Consider the following 15,742-nt stretch of genomic DNA (forward strand, 5'->3'; position numbering starts at 1 on the left):
GGAGCGCAGGGCTCCGGGGGTCTTGCGCTGCGGGGCAACATGCCTGGGGGAGCCGAGGCAGGAGTGGAGGGCAGCTCTTGAGGCTGGCTGTCCCGCCGTGCTGAAGCTGCTGCTGACACTGCTTTGCAGCCCTCAAGGAGGCCCTTTGGGCGGCCCTGACCTCCCGCCTGCCACCGCTTTCTTCTGCACGCTTTGCTCTCGAGCTCGTGGCGCGACGAAAGCTGAGGCGCTTGGCACATCTTTTTTGGCAGGGCATGGCATCAGGTGCCAACGGGGCTCCGGAGCAGAGCGGCTCTGCAGGGAGGGCCGTCCCCAGCCCGAGGCGGCGGGCAGCGCAGTCGGAGGCAGCGGCAGATGCCCCGTGCCCCATCTGCCTGGGCACCATGCGCAATGCAGCCTGGTGGCCGTGTGCTTCCACCGCTTCTGCTTTGGCTGCATCCGGCGGTGGGCCAGCACGAGAGCGACGTGCCCGCTCTGCAGGCAGCCTTTCGAGCGTGTCCTGCACACGGTGAGAGCGGACGATGACTACCGGGAGTATGTCGTCGGCTCGTCCACCCGCCGGCAGAGGAACGCGGCCAGGAACGGGGCGCGGAGCAGATCCCCGCAGCGGCGTTACTACCTGCGCCGCAGGCCCACCGACAGCGGGCTCGCAGCGGGGAGAAGGGGGCCTGAGGGGAGGGACCGAGCGGCGAGGGGGGAGGCAGCTCAGGGCCCTCCAACGCCCCAGCCCAGCAGGCTGCGGGGGAGCGCCCAGCCAGCCCCGCCGACGGACCCCTACCTGCGCATCGGCCTGGTGGTGCTGGTGCGACCACTGCCCTTTGGGCTCCCCGAAAGCAGAGACCCATAAACATCGGGAGCCTTCCCAGCTCCGGGGCAGGCCGGCCCAAGCCCCCTGACCGGCAGCCGGGCTGCGGGTGCTGAAGACCCGCTCACTCAAGGGCCGTGAGAGCCGTGTCCCTGCCGGGCCCTCCTGCTGGCACCTCCCACCCCAGCTGTGCCTGGTCCCTCAGTAGCCCAGCTCCTCTGCCTCCCCAAAGCCGGGCACGCGCCAAGCAGCTCTGCAGAAGTGGCCCCAGGGCCCTCTGGAACAGCGAGCTGCACAGCACCGGAAGAGGAAGAATTTGGGGGCCCCGCCTTTGCAGGTACTCAGATGACTTGTCAACATGGTCCTGAGCCACCTGCTCTATGTCACCCATCTTGAGCACAGGGCTGGGACAAGAAGACACCCAGGGGACCCTTCCAGCACCCACCGGTCTGTGGTGGTTCCTTTACGTTTTTAAAAGGGGGTAATAAAGCTGTTTCTGAAGTGAGAAGAGACGTGCCCGTGTGACAAGAAGCCGTTTCTTAAAAAGCCGAGACCTTGGAGGAAGCTCTCCCCAAGAGGTCATGCTACTCCAACCAAACAAGCACCCCTTTTTAGCTGGGCTTCTGTTTCACTGGAGGCCTGGTCACTGCGGGCGTTTTACTGCGGGGGATGTCAGCCACCGGAGCACAGAAAGGGTTCCTATCCATAATGGGACAGCAGCCCATTGAGCTCTCTGAGACCCTTTGGCAGGTCTGATGGGGCCTCTGCTTCCTCCCGCATGCAGCCGCAGCCACCGCATTCCCCCCACGCTCAGGCCTTCCCTGGGACGGCCCATCATGAGCCACCCACATTTCCACGAGCTCGAGCAGTGTACCCTCATAACGCCTGGGCACCTCCAAAGGCTCTTGCCCTGCATGCTGCAAGGCCTCCCCAGCCCTGGAATCGGTACCCCCCTGCCATGCAGCCTGCAAGCCCCGTGCAGCCTTTCTGCAGCTGACCCTCGACGGCTCTGCAGAAGAGGCGTGGGGGTCCTGGTGGACACCCAGTGGTGCCAGCCGTGTGCCCTGGATCCAAAGAAGGCTCACGGTATCATGGGCTGCGTGAGGAGGGCAGTCAGACTGCAGGTTGAGGGATGTCATCCTTCCCCCTACTCAGCACTTGCTGAGGCCATGCCGGGATTCCCTGTGGCCAGTGCTGGGCTCCCAGTACCAGCGACACACGGACGTTCCAGAGAGAGAACAGCGAAGGTCCGCCAAGGTGGCAAAAGGCTTGGAGCATCTCCCATCAGAGGAGAGGCTGAGCGAGCTACGACTGTTTGCACTAGAGAAGGGAATGGGGTAGAATAGAACAGTACAGAACAGAATAGAATAGTTCGGTTGGACGGGACCTACAAGGACCACGTAGTCCAACTGCATGACCAGTTCAGAAGCAGAGAAGGCTCGGGCAGGAACTTGTCAATGTAAACAAAAGCTTGAAGGCAGGCTGCAAGGAAAGGGAGTCAGGCTCTTTGCCGCCGTGGCCCGTGACAGCACAAGAGGCAACGGGCACAAACTGGAGGACAGGAGGTTCCTCCTGGCGATCAGGAAACACTTCTTGACTGTGGGGGCGATCGAGTAGGGCCTTGCACAAGGTGACCTCCAGAGGTCCCTTCTGACCTCAGCCATTCTGGAAGGGCTGGCTGGTGTTTCCCACTGCGCTGCAAGGGTCCAGTTCTTGGCCTGTGACAGCCCCCAGAGGAGCCAAGTCACTGTTTTTGCACCGAGGAGGTCAACGGGACTCCTTCGCCTGCATTTTGCTGTGCTGCCCATTGCGGGCCTGTGTGCTCGGGGCCAGCAGCCTCTCACCACAGGAGCTGTCCAGCCTGAGCTTCAGCGGCCCCGCAAGACCGCGAGAAGATGCCAAAATGCCCTACAAAGCCATCTTTTCCCCCTCTGGGGCATCTGCCTCCCTGGCCGGGCGGCAGTAGGGCTGCAGCCCCAGAGAGCCCTGTGATGTCACTGGGTAGCGGCTGTGACTGTCCCTGACCTCACTGCTCTTCAGCAGCCAGGCACGCTCTGTCCCGTGGCACTTGGTCCGGAGATCCTGCGAGTTCACACGCGTGGCGTGCAAGCTCCAAGAGGGCTCTGTCTGCCCTTTGGAGAGGTGCCTTTGAGGAGAGTCTTTGCTGGTGGGGCTGCTGTGGTCCTGCACGACAGCTGTCCCGGCTCTGTGGGCACGAGGAGGGTGCCAGCGCCCGTGGCACCGCTGAAGCCTCCCAGCCGGTTCCTGCGGCTTCCCGGAGCACCTCCTGCAGGTACCCTGTGCTAGCTCAACTGGTGGTGGTTGTCTGGGAGGGAGCGCAGGGCTCCGGGGGGTCTTGCGCTGTGGGGCAACATGCCTGGGGGGAGCCGAGGCAGGAGTGGAGGGCAGCTCTTGAGGCTGGCTGTCCCGCCGTGCTGAAGCTGCTGCTGACACTGCTTTGCAGCCCTCAAGGAGGCCTGGCTGTCCCGCCGTGCTGAAGCTGCTGCTGACACTGCTTTGCAGCCCTCAAGGAGGCCCTTTGGGCGGCCCTGACCTCCCGCCTGCCACCGCTTTCTTCTGCACGCTTTGCTCTCGAGCTCGTGGCGCGACGAAAGCTGAGGCGCTTGGCACATCTTTTTTGGCAGGGCATGGCATCAGGTGCCAACGGGGCTCCGGAGCAGAGCGGCTCTGCAGGGAGGGCCGTCCCCAGCCCGAGGCGGCGGGCAGCGCAGTCGGAGGCAGCGGCAGATGCCCCGTGCCCCATCTGCCTGGGCACCATGCGCAATGCAGCCTGTGTGCCCGTGTGCTTCCACCGCTTCTGCTTTGGCTGCATCCGGCGGTGGGCCAGCACGAGAGCGACGTGCCCGCTCTGCAGGCAGCCTTTCGAGCGTGTCCTGCACACGGTGAGAGCGGACGATGACTACCGGGAGTATGTCGTCGGCTCGTCCACCCGCCGGCAGAGGAACGCGGCCAGGAACGGGGCGCGGAGCAGATCCCCGCAGCGGCGTTACTACCTGCGCCGCAGGCCCACCGACAGCGGGCTCGCAGCGGGGAGAAGGGGGCCTGAGGGGAGGGACCGAGCGGCGAGGGGGGAGGCAGCTCCAGGGCCCTCCAACGCCCCAGCCCAGCAGGCTGCGGGGGAGCGCCCAGCCAGCCCCGCCGACGGACCCTACCTGCGCATCGGCCTGGTGGTGCTGGTGCGACCACTGCCCTTTGGGCTCCCCGAAAGCAGAGACCCATAAACATCGGGAGCCTTCCCAGCTCCGGGGCAGGCCGGCCCAAGCCCCCTGACCGGCAGCCGGGCTGCGGGTGCTGAAGACCCGCTCACTCAAGGGCCGTGAGAGCCGTGTCCCTGCCGGGCCCTCCTGCTGGCACCTCCCACCCCAGCTGTGCCTGGTCCCTCAGTAGCCCAGCTCCTCTGCCTCCCAAAGCTGGGCACGCGCCAAAGCAGCTCTGCAGAAGTGGCCCCAGGGCCCTCTGGAACAGCGAGCTGCACAGCACCGGAAGGGAAGAATTTGGGGGGCCCCGCCTTTGCAGGTACTCAGATGACTTGTCAACATGGTCCTGAGCCACCTGCTCTATGTCACCCATCTTGAGCACAGGGCTGGGACAAGAAGACACCCAGGGGACCCTTCCAGCACCCACCGGTCTGTGGTGGTTCCTTTACGTTTTTTAAAAGGGGTTAATAAAGCTGTTTCTGAAGTGAGAAGAGACGTGCCCGTGGTGACAAGAAGCCGTTTCTTAAAAAGCCGAGACCTTGGAGGAAGCTCTCCCCAAGAGGTCATGCTACTCCAACCAAACAAGCACCCCTTTTTAGCTGGGCTTCTGTTTCACTGGAGGCCTGGTCACTGCGGGCGTTTTACTGCGGGGGATGTCAGCCACCGGAGCACAGAAAGGGTTCCTATCCATAATGGGGACAGCAGCCCATTGAGCTCTCTGAGACCCTTTGGCAGGTCTGATGGGGCCTCTGCTTCCTCCCGCATGCAGCCGCAGCCACCGCATTCCCCCCACGCTCAGGCCTTCCCTGGGACTGCCCATCATGAGCCACCCACATTTCCACGAGCCTCCGAGCAGTGTACCCTCATAACGCCTGGGCACCTCCAAAGGCTCTTGCCCTGCATGCTGCAAGGCCTCCCCCAGCCCTGGAATCGGTACCCCCCTGCATGCAGCCTGCAAGCCCCCGTGCAGCCTTTCTGCAGCTGACCCTCGACGGCTCTGCAGAAGAGGCGTGGGGGTCCTGGTGGACACCCAGTGGTGCCAGCCGTGTGCCCTGGATCCAAAGAAGGCTCACGGTATCATGGGCTGCGTGAGGAGGGCAGTCAGACTGCAGGTTGAGGGATGTCATCCTTCCCCCTACTCAGCACTTGCTGAGGCCATGCCGGGATTCCTGTGGCCAGTGCTGGGCTCCCCAGTACCAGCGACACACGGACGTTCCAGAGAGAGAACAGCGAAGGTCCGCCAAGGTGGCAAAAGGGCTGGAGCATCTCCCATCAGAGGAGAGGCTGAGCGAGCTACGACTGTTTGCACTAGAGAAGGGAATGGGGTAGAATAGAACAGTACAGAACAGAATAGAATAGTTCGGTTGGACGGGACCTACAAGGACCACGTAGTCCAACTGCATGACCAGTTCAGGAAGCAGAGAAGGCTCGGGCAGGAACTTGTCAATGTAAACAAAAGCTTGAAGGCAGGCTGCAAGGAAGAGGGAGTCAGGCTCTTTGCCGCCGTGGCCCGTGACAGCACAAGAGGCAACGGGCACAAACTGGAGGACAGGAGGTTCCTCCTGGCGATCAGGAAACACTTCTTGACTGTGGGGGCGATCGAGTAGGGCCTTGCACAAGGTGACCTCCAGAGGTCCCTTCTGACCTCAGCCATTCTGGAAGGGCTGGCTGGGTGTTTCCCACTGCGCTGCAAGGGTCCAGTTCTTGGCCTGTGACAGCCCCCAGAGGAGCCAAGTCACTGTTTTTGCACCGAGGAGGTCAACGGGACTCCTTCGCCTGCATTTTGCTGTGCTGCCCATTGCGGGCCTGTGTGCTCGGGGCCAGCAGCCTCTCACCACAGGAGCTGTCCAGCCTGAGCTTCAGCGGCCCCCGCAAGACCGCGAGAAGATGCCAAATGCCCTACAAAGCCATCTTTTCCCCCTCTGGGGCATCTGCCTCCCTGGCCGGGCGGCAGTAGGGCTGCAGCCCCAGAGAGCCCTGTGATGTCACTGGGTAGCGGCTGTGACTGTCCCTGACCTCACTGCTCTTCAGCAGCCAGGCACGCTCTGTCCCGTGGCACTTGGTCCGGAGATCCTGCGAGTTCACACGCGTGGCGTGCAAGCTCCAAGAGGGCTCTGGTCTGCCCTTTGGAGAGGTGCCTTTGAGGAGAGTCTTTGCTGGTGGGGCTGCTGTGGTCCTGCACGACAGCTGTCCCGGCTCTGTGGGCACGAGGAGGGTGCCAGCGCCCGTGGCACCGCTGAAGCCTCCCAGCCGGTTCCTGCGGCTTCCCGGAGCACCTCCTGCAGGTACCCTGTGCTAGCTCAACTGGTGGTGGTTGTCTGGGAGGGAGCGCAGGGCTCCGGGGGGTCTTGCGCTGCGGGGCAACATGCCTGGGGGGAGCCGAGGCAGGAGTGGAGGGCAGCTCTTGAGGCTGGCTGTCCCGCCGTGCTGAAGCTGCTGCTGACACTGCTTTGCAGCCCTCAAGGAGGCCCTTTGGGCGGCCCTGACCTCCCGCCTGCCACCGCTTTCTTCTGCACGCTTTGCTCTCGAGCTCGTGGCGCGACGAAAGCTGAGGCGCTTGGCACATCTTTTTTGGCAGGGCATGGCATCAGGTGCCAACGGGGCTCCGGAGCAGAGCGGCTCTGCAGGGAGGGCCGTCCCCAGCCCGAGGCGGCGGGCAGCGCAGTCGGAGGCAGCGGCAGATGCCCCGTGCCCCATCTGCCTGGGCACCATGCGCAATGCAGCCTGTGTGCCCGTGTGCTTCCACCGCTTCTGCTTTGGCTGCATCCGGCGGTGGGCCAGCACGAGAGCGACGTGCCCGCTCTGCAGGCAGCCTTTCGAGCGTGTCCTGCACACGGTGAGAGCGGACGATGACTACCGGGAGTATGTCGTCGGCTCGTCCACCCGCCGGCAGAGGAACGCGGCCAGGAACGGGGCGCGGAGCAGATCCCCGCAGCGGCGTTACTACCTGCGCCGCAGGCCCACCGACAGCGGGCTCGCAGCGGGGAGAAGGGGGCCTGAGGGGAGGGACCGAGCGGCGAGGGGGGAGGCAGCTCCAGGGCCCTCCAACGCCCCAGCCCAGCAGGCTGCGGGGGAGCGCCCAGCCAGCCCCGCCGACGGACCCTACCTGCGCATCGGCCTGGTGGTGCTGGTGCGACCACTGCCCTTTGGGCTCCCCGAAAGCAGAGACCCATAAACATCGGGAGCCTTCCCAGCTCCGGGGCAGGCCGGCCCAAGCCCCCTGACCGGCAGCCGGGCTGCGGGTGCTGAAGACCCGCTCACTCAAGGGCCGTGAGAGCCGTGTCCCTGCCGGGCCCTCCTGCTGGCACCTCCCACCCCAGCTGTGCCTGGTCCCTCAGTAGCCCAGCTCCTCTGCCTCCCAAAGCCGGGCACGCGCCAAAGCAGCTCTGCAGAAGTGGCCCCAGGGCCCTCTGGAACAGCGAGCTGCACAGCACCGGAAGGGAAGAATTTGGGGGGCCCCGCCTTTGCAGGTACTCAGATGACTTGTCAACATGGTCCTGAGCCACCTGCTCTATGTCACCCATCTTGAGCACAGGGCTGGGACAAGAAGACACCCAGGGGACCCTTCCAGCACCCACCGGTCTGTGGTGGTTCCTTTACGTTTTTTAAAAGGGGTTAATAAAGCTGTTTCTGAAGTGAGAAGAGACGTGCCCGTGGTGACAAGAAGCCGTTTCTTAAAAAGCCGAGACCTTGGAGGAAGCTCTCCCCAAGAGGTCATGCTACTCCAACCAAACAAGCACCCCTTTTTAGCTGGGCTTCTGTTTCACTGGAGGCCTGGTCACTGCGGGCGTTTTACTGCGGGGGATGTCAGCCACCGGAGCACAGAAAGGGTTCCTATCCATAATGGGGACAGCAGCCCATTGAGCTCTCTGAGACCCTTTGGCAGGTCTGATGGGGCCTCTGCTTCCTCCCGCATGCAGCCGCAGCCACCGCATTCCCCCCACGCTCAGGCCTTCCCTGGGACGGCCCATCATGAGCCACCCACATTTCCACGAGCCTCCGAGCAGTGTACCCTCATAACGCCTGGGCACCTCCAAAGGCTCTTGCCCTGCATGCTGCAAGGCCTCCCCCAGCCCTGGAATCGGTACCCCCCTGCATGCAGCCTGCAAGCCCCCGTGCAGCCTTTCTGCAGCTGACCCTCGACGGCTCTGCAGAAGAGGCGTGGGGGTCCTGGTGGACACCCAGTGGTGCCAGCCGTGTGCCCTGGATCCAAAGAAGGCTCACGGTATCATGGGCTGCGTGAGGAGGGCAGTCAGACTGCAGGTTGAGGGATGTCATCCTTCCCCCTACTCAGCACTTGCTGAGGCCATGCCGGGATTCCTGTGGCCAGTGCTGGGCTCCCCAGTACCAGCGACACACGGACGTTCCAGAGAGAGAACAGCGAAGGTCCGCCAAGGTGGCAAAAGGGCTGGAGCATCTCCCATCAGAGGAGAGGCTGAGCGAGCTACGACTGTTTGCACTAGAGAAGGGAATAGCCTACTGGCCCTCCTTGAGCAGCATCTTGCACAAGGTGACCTCCAGAGGTCCCTCCGTGGCTCCATAGAAAATCTCTCGGTTCTTGTGGACACCTTTTTCTGCCGGTATTGTATCCTGGTGGCTAAGAGGACTCATGATATCTTTGGCAGCATGAGGAGGAATTTTGGGTGTGATTCTGTGACTGCAATTTATTTGAGCAGTCTGAATCTTAAAGGACTTCTAGAAATCCTTCTGTACTTCCTCTTGGTACACACATGTCCAGGTTTCATTTTAGAACACATTTGTCAAAGGACTTGGGGTTTTTTTTGCGACCATCTTGAAGGAGGACAGTTTCCAAGCCTTTCTGAGCAACTTGTTTTTGCTACCACATCCATGAAAATTAATCATCATTTTTTTAATTCAATTTTTTTTCCTTTCTGAATCTTTTATCCTTTGCCTCTTATCCTTTCTTTTTGTGTCTCCAGGAAGACTCTGCTCTATCTTTTCTATTACCTTCCGTTAGACAATTGAATATAGTAACATGATGCTTGCTCTTTTTTTGTCTGAAAAAAATCGTTTCTGCCAGCCTCTCCTCATATTTCATGCAGTTGTCCAATCACTTTAGTGTCCCCCTGCTATTGCTTTCTATGCTCTCTCCTCCTCTACTAAGGCATTATCTTGTATAGGCAATCAGTTTAGTTAAACATGATTTGAGAGTGATGCTGGCTATTCCCTGTTGCCTCTTGTCCTTCCTGTGCCTGGATAGGTCTTCCAAGTTTATCTATCCATAGTCTTCATGAAAACTGTGGTAAGACTGTCTGGGTTCTGAACTGTAGGTTCCTAGATCAATCTAAGTTTTTACCTTTTTTCAAAATGGTTTTGATATTTGCCCTTTTCAGTTCTCAGAAACCTGCCCTGACCACCATAACCTTTTTAAAATGACATAAAATGTCTTTTTCCAGCTTTCTCAGGACCTCCAGCTTTGTCCTATCTGCTTCTATGGATCTGCACATGTCAAATTTGCCGAAGAGATTCCCAGCTTGATCTTTCTGTGCTGTGTACAGTATTACAATCCTTTAAATTCTTCTGCTAGGCATGGGATCTGGAAAGCTGGAGAGCAGACTGTACCACTAAAGCCTGAGCAAAGGAATGCACTGACCTTCCTCCATGTCCTTTGCATCTAGGTCACTGATCTCACTCAACAGTGAACGCAAATCTTCTTTATTTTTTCTTTTGCTGCTAATGTGCAAATAGAAGTCTCTCTTGTTGCATTTCATATCCATTACCAATTAAAACTCCAGGTGAACTTTGAATTCCCTAATTGCATCACTGCCTGCTCAGGCAAAAATTCTACATTCTTTCTGGTGGCCCATAGTGATTTTCACCTTTTACCCACTAATTTTTTGTGTTTGAACTCAGTCAACCAAGTCAGCTTCTTTCCAGACCTCCTCAATGTCTTCACACTGGAATAGATCTTTCTTTTGCTCTAATTTTGTCCTTGATGAGCTATTCTACATCATTCTGCCCTTCAGGGCAGTGTCCCATGAGATCTCACAACCAGTTCCCTGAACAAGGTGAAGCCTACTCTCCTGAAGGCAGAAGTCATTCATTATTCTACTAGTAGCTTTCCTCATTTCCCTCAGGATCTTTTCCTCTAATATTTCATCACAGTGAAGTTATGAACAAACATGGAAATGAGAGTTAGGGCTATGTACAGAGCTGGCCATATGACGTTGTCTGGAGGGAGGAAATTTTGGAAATTAAGTACACTGTTAACACTGGTAAAAAAACATACATTTGCTGACAGAGTTTGATGGATATTATTTTCCCCTCAAAAATAGGGCCATAGCACCAACTTATTGCTGTTACTATTTTTAACTTGAATTAATAAATATGAAGATGAAACAAACATTTATCATACAGAGCTTAGAATTCAGGTATTCACAAGTGACTCAAGAACTCAGATGGAGGGAAGTGATTCTCCCCCTTTACTCCATTCTGGTGAGAGCCACCTGCAGTACTACATCCAGCCCTGGAGCCCTCAGCACAGGAAAGACATTGATCTGTTGGAGCAGGTCCAGAGTAGGCCACAAAAATGACCAGAGGGTCAGAACACCTCTGCTGTGAGGACAGGCTGAGAGAGTTGGGGTTGTTCAGCCTGGAGAAGAAATGGCTCAGGGGAGACCTTATTGCAGCCGACCACGACTTAAAGGGGGCTGGAGCACTGGCACAGGTTGCCCTGAGAGGTGGTAGGTGCCCCATCCCTGGAACCATTCCAGGTCAGGTTGAAGGGGGCTCTGAGCAACCTGATCTAGTTGAAGATGTCCTTGTTCACTGCAGGGGCATTGGACTAGATGACCTTTAAAGGTCCCTTCCAACGAATCTTTTCTATGATTCTATGATTCTGTGTTACTATGAGTTTATGATTCTAAGTATTTAAGATTATCTCATTAAGTCTACGGTCCTTCTTCAATATAATACAACCTTTTCAAATATCGTGTGTGAAAGAAATAGATCTAATCTTGGTGAAAGGCCTGTAGATAAGAAAAGGCAGATCTGTAGACCATAAGGCAGATATTTCTAGTCTCTCCTGCAGATACATGAGACTCATCTAGTTGCCTCCTCTCTCACTCTCTCTCCCTCCTAGTGATTTTATTCATTTTCAGCACAGCATGAGAACCTTCCTTTTAGTCCATGACCATCACGTTCCAGATGTGGCTGGACAGCAGCAGCCTCACATGGGTTCAGGTGATGCCTGTGACTCTTTCCTGAGGTCACAAAACAGGAGAGAGGACAGAGTCTGCAGTGCCGTCTAGTGCTGCAACCCATCTCTTATGGCCAATCTCATTTATCGAGGCAATTTACCAGAGAGACATCTTTCCCAGAACTGTGGGGTTTATAGAGCTTTCTTCTCTATGGGTTCTCTACTGTCTACAAAGTCGTGAGGACATATTCAATGTCACTTTTATAGGGCTTTTGTGTTTTCAACCCAGACATTTATTTTCTGTTAAATTCTAGGAATTAATTTTTAGGCCTAGCTTTTCTTATCAAATTTACTGGAAAGTGGCATGCATATCAAAAGCTTTTGGGAAGGATATGAGGAGAAAAATATATAAATTGCAAATCCCTTCTTCCTTAAGGAAACCATTTTATTTATTTATTTATTTATTTATTTATTTAAAGAAAAACAGAACACGGAGTGACAAAAGCACCATAGAAGAGGAAGGTACCCGGAGCTGTAACATTATCACATCCAAAGTCTTTCAGAATTTACAAAGAAAAAACTGTCAGACATATTTGCAACAATTTGAATTTGATCCTTCCTTGACTATGTAGTTGCCTGCTGTGTAATACCAGTAATGTAGATAAGTAGGCATATTCGACTGGAACAACGTGGCCAAATGTTGCAAATACTAACATCATTCTGAGGCAATGTTAAAATGCAGATATCTGGTAAAAAGAATAACATATAGCTTGCAATCATTGATAAACCAGTGTACTGATTCTCCTGAATACAGGGCAAGCCAGGCCAGAGAATGGAAGCCTGTAGCACATCATATTGTATCTTGTATGAGGAATGCAGTGATCATAAGCTGTGCACAGTGTTCTCACAGAGTATAAGGATGACTTTTCAAAGAGAGAAAGAGACATTTATAAGGGAAGTCAAAGTTTGAACTAGATTTGCACGTGCTGCCTATAAGATTATTGAAACAGAGAGCTCCATAATCTTGCGGGACCACTATGGAATAAATTGATGAACTAACATCAACTGATGACTCAAGACCAAATGGGCCAACACTTTATCCAGGTGAAACTTGCAGCAGCATTTTAAATGGGGTGCAGGAAAGGAAATGAGAATCCATAGTTTTCGCAAATTAATTAAGACCATGAAATACTTTAATTGCTCATTAATATTTACAACATGGCATCTGCTTTTTCCAAGACAAAAGAATGCAACAGCTTAGATATCTGTATGCAAAGGAGCCATACATAATCCATAAAACCTCATGGCAAATTTTGCACAATTTTAGAATTCTGGTTAAGAAATGTTTCAAGATCTACTGGTACGTGCACGAGAGCAGTGCCTCCTGAAGTTGAGGACTAGTGACACTTCATATATTGAATATATGTCTATCAAGTTGGTTGTTCTAGTCATCAAGTAAGGACTCCAGTTTGACCCTGAAAAATGGAAACTATTAAAGTAAAAAAAGATTCTGGGATATGAAGGCAGTCTACTGATTATTTACAGAGTCCACCAACTGTCTTTTTAGATTTTGTGTACAACTAGTAGAGGGATGCTATCTGGTTGAAGAAAGGATAAGTTCAGATGAAGTCAAGAAGTTTGTCTTTTAGCTATTATATAGAATTTCAGAATTTATATAATTTTCTTCAATTAGTCCTTGCAACAAAGGATTCACTCTACTTTAATAAACAGGGAATTAAATAATTTTATTACTCAGCATGTTGTAAAAGATATGTTTGTTTCCTTTACTCTGAGCTTGCCTAATTTTCAAACCCTGCCCCCCAAACTTCAAAGCTGGAACAAATCAGTGAAAATTACCGGATTTGAACTACTACAGGATATATTCTCTCTTTGTAAACACATCTCTTTTGCTTTATATCTGTGTTCAATTTGTTCTTGTAGTAGGCCAGAAGTCCATGCCATCCACAGAAGTACTAAACCTTTTGAAGATGTGTTGTGTGACTTAGCTGTGTATTCAATTTACTTACGACAGCAAATATAATTTTCAAAACACAGTTGAATAAACAGACTGGTGAAGTTTCCCCTCCTTTTCAAATAATGATAGAAATGGGAGGAGACTTGTGAGGTCTTAAAGTGCTCTGCTATGGCAAAGAGCATGTAGTATGAACTCTTTCACTTTCCATATTAAAATAGATCAGGATTTTTTGCTCCCAGGTCTCTGGTTGGTAGGTTTGTACAGAACATAGTTCCTCTAATGAGTGAGAATATTCTTCTACTTTCTAGTTTAAATTTATTTTTGGCACTTTATACCATTTTCTGCTTTTGTTCCACTTTGCATTTTGCGGATTTCATAGTTCATTTATATTAAAACTTTTCATGGAATTGGCAAATATACATATGAATTTCTTGTTCCCGCACTTAAAGGGAAGAACAATGTTGAAGGTTAGAAAATAGTCCATTGGTAGTGTTCTTGATCTTTCTGATCTCTGCTCATGACAAGCTATAATTTTGGGGACTTTTGTTGTTGTTATTGTTGTGGAAGTGTTCTAATTTGCTTTAAAATGTAGGGAAATTATATGCTGGTTATAAGACACACAGGGATGACCTCTATAGACTGAACTTCAAGTGCATATTTGCCTATAAATTCAGAATGGAAATTTGATGACTGAGCAATCCCATTTCTCTCCCCTCCTCCAAAACCACCTCTAGTATCAGTGTACTTTATCCTCTTATTTGAAAGTGGTGTTGGGTGTTATTGCTGTTCTTCTAAATAAGACCTGTTAACAGATCCAATAAATGTGGCATGGACAATGCTATGACTTCTCAACCTCCCACATGCATGGATAGCATAGGTCTCTCTGTGAGACAGCACCAAGCAGGAGCTTCCACCAAGTTCAACAGAGAGTGTTGTATCAAGTGAGGAACGTTACTGTCAAGAACTGATAATCTCAGCATTGACATAAATGTTGACAGCACCGTTTCCACTGACAGTGGTATCAGAGCAGATTATGATTCACACAGGACTGCCCAGAGAGTGGTGATTTAGATGAAATGCTCCCAAATAAGAAAAAATTCTGAAAGGAAAACTGCAGATGACAAGGATTTTATCAGGCCACTGCTGAGGTGGAGCACACTTTCTCTTCTGTTCTCAGAAGCCTCCTGCCTGTAGAGATAAACTAACCATAATGATATCTCTTTCTCCACCCATTCCCTTCTTGATGGCAGCAAGAGGCATGATAGTAGGGCATGATAAATCCTGGGTGATGACTGAGGGTGTGTAACTGCAAAAGATGTCATCCTTCAGACATGTTTCTACAACGCTTTGAGGAACTCAGGGCAAAATCCATTAATAGTGTGACCTGAATGAAGCCAGAAAAGAGGTTTGAGTAATTAGCATGGACCATAATTTCCAAATGCAACTTTTGCAGTTTTTCAGACTGATAAAGAGTAAATGGATGTGTCAAACAGTCAGAATTTACTGCAGTGTAGAATTCGCAAGGTGGATTTTTTTGTTTGTTCACTCCCCCCTTTTCTATTTCATATATATTCATAACTCTCACTGTCTCAGTTTCTCTCATACTTAGATTAAAAACAAAAAAGAAAGGGAAAATGTTCATATTTAGCATATATAAGAAATAAACAGGCATCACTTCAGCGTGTAATCCCTGAGGAGAAATGAAGTAAATGTTTAAGAGCGTGCAAGAATGTTGCAGATGGGGTGAGAATACTGAGCTGAAACAGTGTAGGAGGATGTGGCAGTCATAGTGATACTGCTATATCAGTGATAGTCTGACAGTATAAATTAGTGAATTATTGTAGGGAGAAGCAATATCTTTTAACAAACTTTCTAATTTAATTAGAAGAAAATGACACTTTTTTGATGATGGATTTTTTTTTTTTTTTGGTGAAATTGGGCATAGAAATGTTAATTTGGAAATCTAAATAGAATTTGACAGAAAAGGCAGTCAATATCAGGGAAAAAAAAGTGAGATGATAATAATCAAACTACAGTGTAGCCAGAGACATGCACAGTGATTTTCCTGCTCTGAAAAATTTATGAACAATTTCTTTAAAACTACAAGTGGTGAAGAACTCTCTGCGTCATAGCTCCCTTGAAAATAGGCCTATTGAGAGACACTGGGTCTGCACAGGTGTGGGGAAAGTCCAGTTTTGAGGGAGGATTAACACGACTGTCACTGCTTGATGTCTGCTCTGGGGTCACAATAGAAGGCAACATGTTTGTATAATTGGCAGGAATGACATGCAGAATATACAGTTGACGAATGATGTTATAATGTGCATTTTTTGACATTAGGATCTATGTTGTGTCCCATAAAAAGACTTTCTGCTGAGCAGAGATGTTCTTGACATCAAGCAATAGACCTTAATCTGATGATACCAGGAAGGTAAAGATTGACAACTGGCCCTATGGGTTATTATACTGATGAATTTGCGTATGTATTTAACAGAAATTAAAAATTTACTGGAAAGATCAATGGAAGACTTCAGTAAAAGTTTTCAGAAGTGGAACTAAATCTGGTTTTGCTTCAAGGGGAATAT

This window comes from Phaethon aethereus, assembly GCF_964289735.1.
Source record: "Phaethon aethereus genome assembly, chromosome: Z".
NCBI classification, from domain to species: Eukaryota; Metazoa; Chordata; class Aves; order Phaethontiformes; family Phaethontidae; genus Phaethon; species Phaethon aethereus.